Source organism: Peromyscus maniculatus, chromosome 15 (genome assembly GCF_049852395.1).
Source record: "Peromyscus maniculatus bairdii isolate BWxNUB_F1_BW_parent chromosome 15, HU_Pman_BW_mat_3.1, whole genome shotgun sequence".
NCBI lineage: Eukaryota > Metazoa > Chordata > Mammalia > Rodentia > Cricetidae > Peromyscus > Peromyscus maniculatus.
Window position 1 is genome coordinate 2,328,858 of NC_134866.1, and position 6,157 is coordinate 2,335,014.

Here is a 6,157-nt window from a genome sequence, read left to right on the forward strand (position 1 = left end):
TGTGTAGTGGGATTGCATAAAGATGCGGATTCAGGGAAATCCCTCTCTTCCCAACTATTCCTGCTATTGCTTGACAGGAATAGCAGGGGACAAAATTTCAAAAACCTCCTTGCTGAGTTTCTCTTTGGGCAGCCTGGGACCCTGCATGGAATGGACTCATGGGAAACCTGGTTATCTGACTGCTATGGGGTCCACTGAGACAGAAACTTAGTCATAGCCAGAATCTGCAGGGGAACCTAAACACACACTCCAAGAAGACAGCAAGAGACTTGGAGGGATCTCACAAGGGTGGGGCAGCCTTCATGTACAGCTCTTGAAGGATTGCACAGAGGTGAGGACGGGACCTGAGGATCGGTCTGTGAAGCATCCCCTACTGACTGCATCAAACATCTGTAATGTAGTCTCCCAAAGGGAAACCCAGGGGGGATGAGCAGACTGTGACCACAGAGGAGTATGATGCTTCAAGGGCCCGAGACAGTACCAAGAGATGAGTAAACGGGCCAGGCTACCTTCACTCCACCCACCCCATCCAGCTCGCTCCCCTTGCTAACTACTGCATGCCCAGGTAGCAGGCTAGCTCTGCCCCACAGTGCACTCATCCGCTGTCTCTCCCCTTGTTTTCTTCTGTCATTTCCCTCTTCCAAGGCTGTCCAGGTCTGTGACGTTTCTCTGCTTCAGCCTCCTCAGATGTGGACTGCACTGTTCTATGCCAGCTTCACGGTTTCGGTTTTAGTTGATGTCCAGCACAATATGCCTCATCTTTCCATCCTTTGGCTTTACCTTCCCCCACTTACCTACACTCCTCTCCTCCTGTTTCTTTATCAACTTTGAACACTAATTACAGGTCATATCCTGTGTTTTTCCTTTTTATTCATGCCCACCGAGAGTATTATTGAATAGCAGAGCTCCTTTGCTTTCTAAAATGATTGGGCTTGGGGGTGATTGCTTTGTATTTGACCATTACTCTATTTTCATGGTGGCCCTACCCTTTGATAGAGATTAGTTTTTTTTTCCCAGAAAGAATTCATGTCTTTTGGGAATTCTGGGTGTTACATGTGGGGCCCTAGCAGAGGAAACTGACCCCTCAACCCTGTTATACACTAGCCCTGCTTGGACATTGTAAAGACTTTAAGGGAAAGATTGCTCCAAAACCAGCCACACAAACTCAATTACACAACACAAGAAGCATATCAACCCCAAGCAACTATTTAACTTACCAATCTCACAGCCATCGCCTTCATTAACAGTGGGTTAGATGGGACATAGACAAATAATCAAAAAGAATATAAATATGTTCAAAGACATCAAAGAGGGTGCAAATACATCCAGAATGAATTCCAAAGAGAACAGACAATGGAATAAATAAGGAATTCAATACAGAGCTTGGAAACAGAATTCAATAAATTAATAGACATACTGGGGGGGGGGAAGCCAAACTGAAATACTGGCAATGAAAAAAGTCATTGAGTCAAATAAAAAGCTCTGTGCACTGGCTCCCTAATAGAATGAGCCACAGGGAGGACAGAACCACAGATCTGAAGACAGAAAAGAAGATGTGGAATGTTCAGGCAATGACAAAAAAAATTTGAGGAAAAAGTGTGAATAGATCATTTGAGATCTACGTGACACATGGAAAGACCAGTTCTATGAATCACAGGCAGAGAAGAACAAGAAGAGTTTTGTGCTATAGCAGAGAAAATGCTGTCAGAAAGCTTGATTAGACAGTTCCCCAAGTCTAGGAGAGAAGACATCCATCTTGGCACAGGAAGCATTTAAACATCAAGTAGACAAGACCAGAAAAGATTCATCTGTACTGTATCATAATTAAAACATTAAATATGAAGAATAAATGGAAAGAGTCATATGTAAAGGCAAGCCCATGAGAATATTAAAAGATTTCTCACCAGAAACTTTAAAATCCAGAAAGATTTAGAATAATGGATTTGAAGTTCTGAATGACAATAGCTGCCAGACCAGACTATTATACCCAACATAACTGTGTGTCATAATAGAAAAAGAAAGAAAAGAGTCCATTATAAAAACAGGCTAAAGAAATTCATGTCCATGAATTCAGCTCTGCAGCAGGTGCATGAAAGAAATCCTTCGGGCCAAAGAGAAGATAAACCCATCCATGAGGCCACAGAACAGAATAAGTCACACCTGATCAACAACCAAGCAAATGAGAAGTAGGGAAATACCCAAATTTGATGATTCATCAACAAAGTGACAAGAACTAATACACAATTGCAATGAATGTTACTGGTCAAACTTTCCCAATCAAAAGGCACAGACTAGCATATTGGATTAAAGAACAGGATCTATCTATCATTTCCAAGAAATTTACCTCACTATTAAAGACAGATCCTACTCTAGGGCAAAAAAGCGAAGAAGACTTTTCAATCAAATGGTGCTAGGAGAGATGTAGAAATTGTTCTAATAATCAATCATACTAAATTAAAAACAAAACTAGTCAAAAATGATGAAGAAAGTCACTTGCACTGTTTAAGGGAAGATGTAAAAGTGCTAACCATGTATAAACTCAATATGATTGTACCCAATTTATGAACTATTACTAGAGGGAAATAAACAGATTAATCCAAACACAGTAGCAGTTGGTGACTTGGCTGCCTTACTCTCACCAACAGACAGGCCATTCTGACAAAAATTCAAGGAGACATTGGAATGCAATGATACCAAAGAGCAAGTGGGCTAATAGACCTCTATAGGAGATTCTCCCCAGACACCGAAGAATCCGTTCTTCTTCAGTAGCCCCATGGGACTTTCTCTAAAACAGATCATACAACAAAAAAAAGCAATTCTTAAAACATTAGGATGATTGTCACACTAGAATCCATCAAACTGGGAAAGGCATCCGCTACTATCCCCATAGGAGCATTTTTTCCTGATCATCAAGGAGAGGTGGACAGATGCACACACTGGAGGAGGGGGAACCCCAATAGTACCCAATAAGCCCTCAGGATACCTCTTTAAACTCACCTGACCAGGCACGACAGTGAGCTCACCATTCAACCACAGATAGAAATATAAAGTGCCCAGAGGGTATCACGTTTGTGGACGAGACCGCTGGTAACCTAACCAGTGAGACATTCGAGACTTGCAGCAGGGACAGTGGGTAGGATGGGGAGGGGGCACTAGGAAAAGATAAGGGGCTCCATCTGGAGATGTTGTGATATCGGAGAACATCTGCATCAGGCAATGCCTGGGATGAGGGAAGAAAACTAGGAGAGCCTGTAAGAGAGGACACAGAGGTCATCATGATGGGTTTCTCTTTCAGGATGGAAACAGGCATTCCTCAGCTGACAGGAGCACTATCTTCTGGTGGATTTCTGCCATGTCCCTCCTTGTCTTTCACCAAGGAAAGTGTGTTCATCAATGTTTTAGCAAATCTCTAAGGCAGCTCACACTCTGTGGTTGGTTTATGCAAGGAATAAATGGTTGGCTTTTTGGCTTCAAGGAGAGACTTGAAACTTTGTCCCAGATCCTGACATTCCATGGCTTTACTAAGTCTCTGGTCTCAGGAACATCACATCTGTGTTCTGGAGAATGTTCTCCAAGGAGCCTCCAGAGCAAAAATCTGAAGATGAGCTCCTTTCTTGGAGATCAAAGAAAAGCAAACATCCATGAGAATTAAATGGTACAAACTTTCCCCTCGAGCTTTCACAAGGAGAGATGAAGAATGCAGGCTACACCTAGGCCCCACCCCCTCTTCCTTGAGTTTTTGCTGTTCATGTTAAAATTATGCACCAGAACTTTTCATATTCAGTCTGGTGCTATGTCAGGCTCCTCAGCTACAGTGACCTGGCTCATTTTTATTGTCTCCTGGGTGGAGAAAAGTACCATGTAAACATGGCAGATTGAGAAACAGAGCCAACAGCAACACAGTTATTAGCTGGGGTGCTGGTCCTTAGCTATTTGGTGTATCCACACTGAGCTTTGCTGTCCTTTGATGATTCTTGTTCTGATCCAACACTCCATCCTCTATAAAACTTTATCACTGAGAGGACTGAGCAATTGCCATAACAGGCTGCTCAGTCTTCTCTCAGGGATCAGACCTCAATTTCAGTTTCCTGAGGCTGGACAGGAAGTTTCTGAAGAGGAGCCATGAACAAAGGACAATCAATCACCAACACCCCCAACAGCAAGGATGAGGAGGCCTCACACATGCTGTCCAGGACTGAGCCATAAACAGCTCACGATGCAACCAAATAAGAATAAAGCCCACATCTTCTCCAGGCCTGCCCCAAATGGAAAACTGTACCCCTGACCAGCCCTGGCCAATTAGAAATTACTAACATGGTTGCCACTTGCATCCGCCAATCATATCTAAAATGACCTAACTGCCCTAGGAACTTCCCTTCAGCTGTGCTTAAAAGGAGCTCACATGTCTCTCCCAGGGTCTTCACCATTTCGCCTTTGGGTGGGATGGCATACCCCAGCATGCTGGAATGATAAATGCTCTTATTGATTGCATACATGGATGGTAGTCTTTTGTGGGACTTCTCCAGGACACTAACAAGACCCAGAGCTTCTTCAGTGGAAACCTGATTTTGGAAGTCCACTCAAGTGACCTTAGGGGATGTGACATCTGCAGGAGTCCCCAACATACTCCCATACCCCCCCCCCACTTCTCATAGATGTCCTGCCTGCTGTCTACCCAATGTAGCAAGGACTCAGGTTGTGACCCCTAACACTCACTTCTCATGCTTCTAGCCCATATGGAAGCTTTAACCCCTCTTACATCTGGGAGACACATTGTAGTGCTTTTTACACCTTCTGTAGTCCTAGGCCAAGCCAACATTACTTGTGGGTTCCCTCAGAAGATACATCTCCAAGACAGGATTGCTGTGGGATGGTCTGTATGTCAAATGCTCTGATTGGTCAATAAATGAAACACTGATTGGCCAGTGGCCAGGCAGGAAGTATAGGTGGGACTAACAGAGAGGAGAAAAGAAAGGACAGGAAGGTGGAAGGAGTCACTGCCAGCCACTGCCATGACAAGCAGCATGTGAAGATGCTGGTAAGCCACAAGCCATGTGGCAAGGTATAGATTTATAGAAATGGATTAATTTAAGATATAAGAACAGTTAGCAAGAAGCCTGCCATGGCCATACAGTTTGTAAGCAATATAAGTCTCTGTGTTTACTTGGTTGGGTCTGAGTAGCTGTGGGACTGGTGGGTGACAGATTTGTCCTGACCGTGGGCAAGGCAGGAAAACTCTAGCTACACAGGATCATCTATCTGCCTGAGCTGACCACTCTCCTGTCTAAATTCTTCCTCTATGATATATCCCTGGGACATCACACAACAGTGGTCAGAGTCCATTTATTGACCCAAATTGAATGGACAGAAAATGACATCATGGTGCAGTGTGGTACAGAAGCCCTGGAGTGGTAGAACAGTGCTTTGAAGAAACTCGCCCTAGCATCACAGAATAGTTTGCAACTGATGAGACTCTGAGGTCTGGAAAAACTATGGCCAGAAAAGACTGGGGCAGAGGAGTGGACGCTGGATCTCTGTCATGAGCAGAGCTTATGGACAGGCAGGCAGTCCTCACCAAGGTAGAGTTTGGAACCAACAGGCTTGGTCTAGTACCTGCACTGGCACACAGGTCTGGTACAGTGCTTGATATTTTGTGGCTTCATAAATGGTGAAGGTCAGCATCACTCATGAGGCAGTGTCATCTTGTAGAATCAAGGCAGAGCCCCTGGTTGCTTCTAGGCATCACATCTGATGCCAGCTCTTCCACAAGATGGCTACATCACCAGGAACTTTTGAAACCCTTTAATCTTTTCTGGAAAATACAGTCAGTTTTTGCCTCCCTCCAATATTTGTCACCAACAGTGGCAGATCTGGGACACTAGAAGCACGAGTACATGGGCACTCCCACTCACCATTAGAATTATTAGCTTCAAGGGCAGCTGATGACCAGCTGCAACTCACCATCTAATTTGAAAGATGATTGCAATGGCAGGACCCACGGCAGTTTGTCATGACAACAGCAGGAGGTGGAGTACGTTCAGCAGAAATAACCCTGCGCTCGGAAAGCCAGCCACTGTTTGTCACCACCGCAGACGGGGTTACCCCCTGCAAGGAGGCATGGGTACTGTCTCAAATGGCTGCTTTACCTGGCCTCATC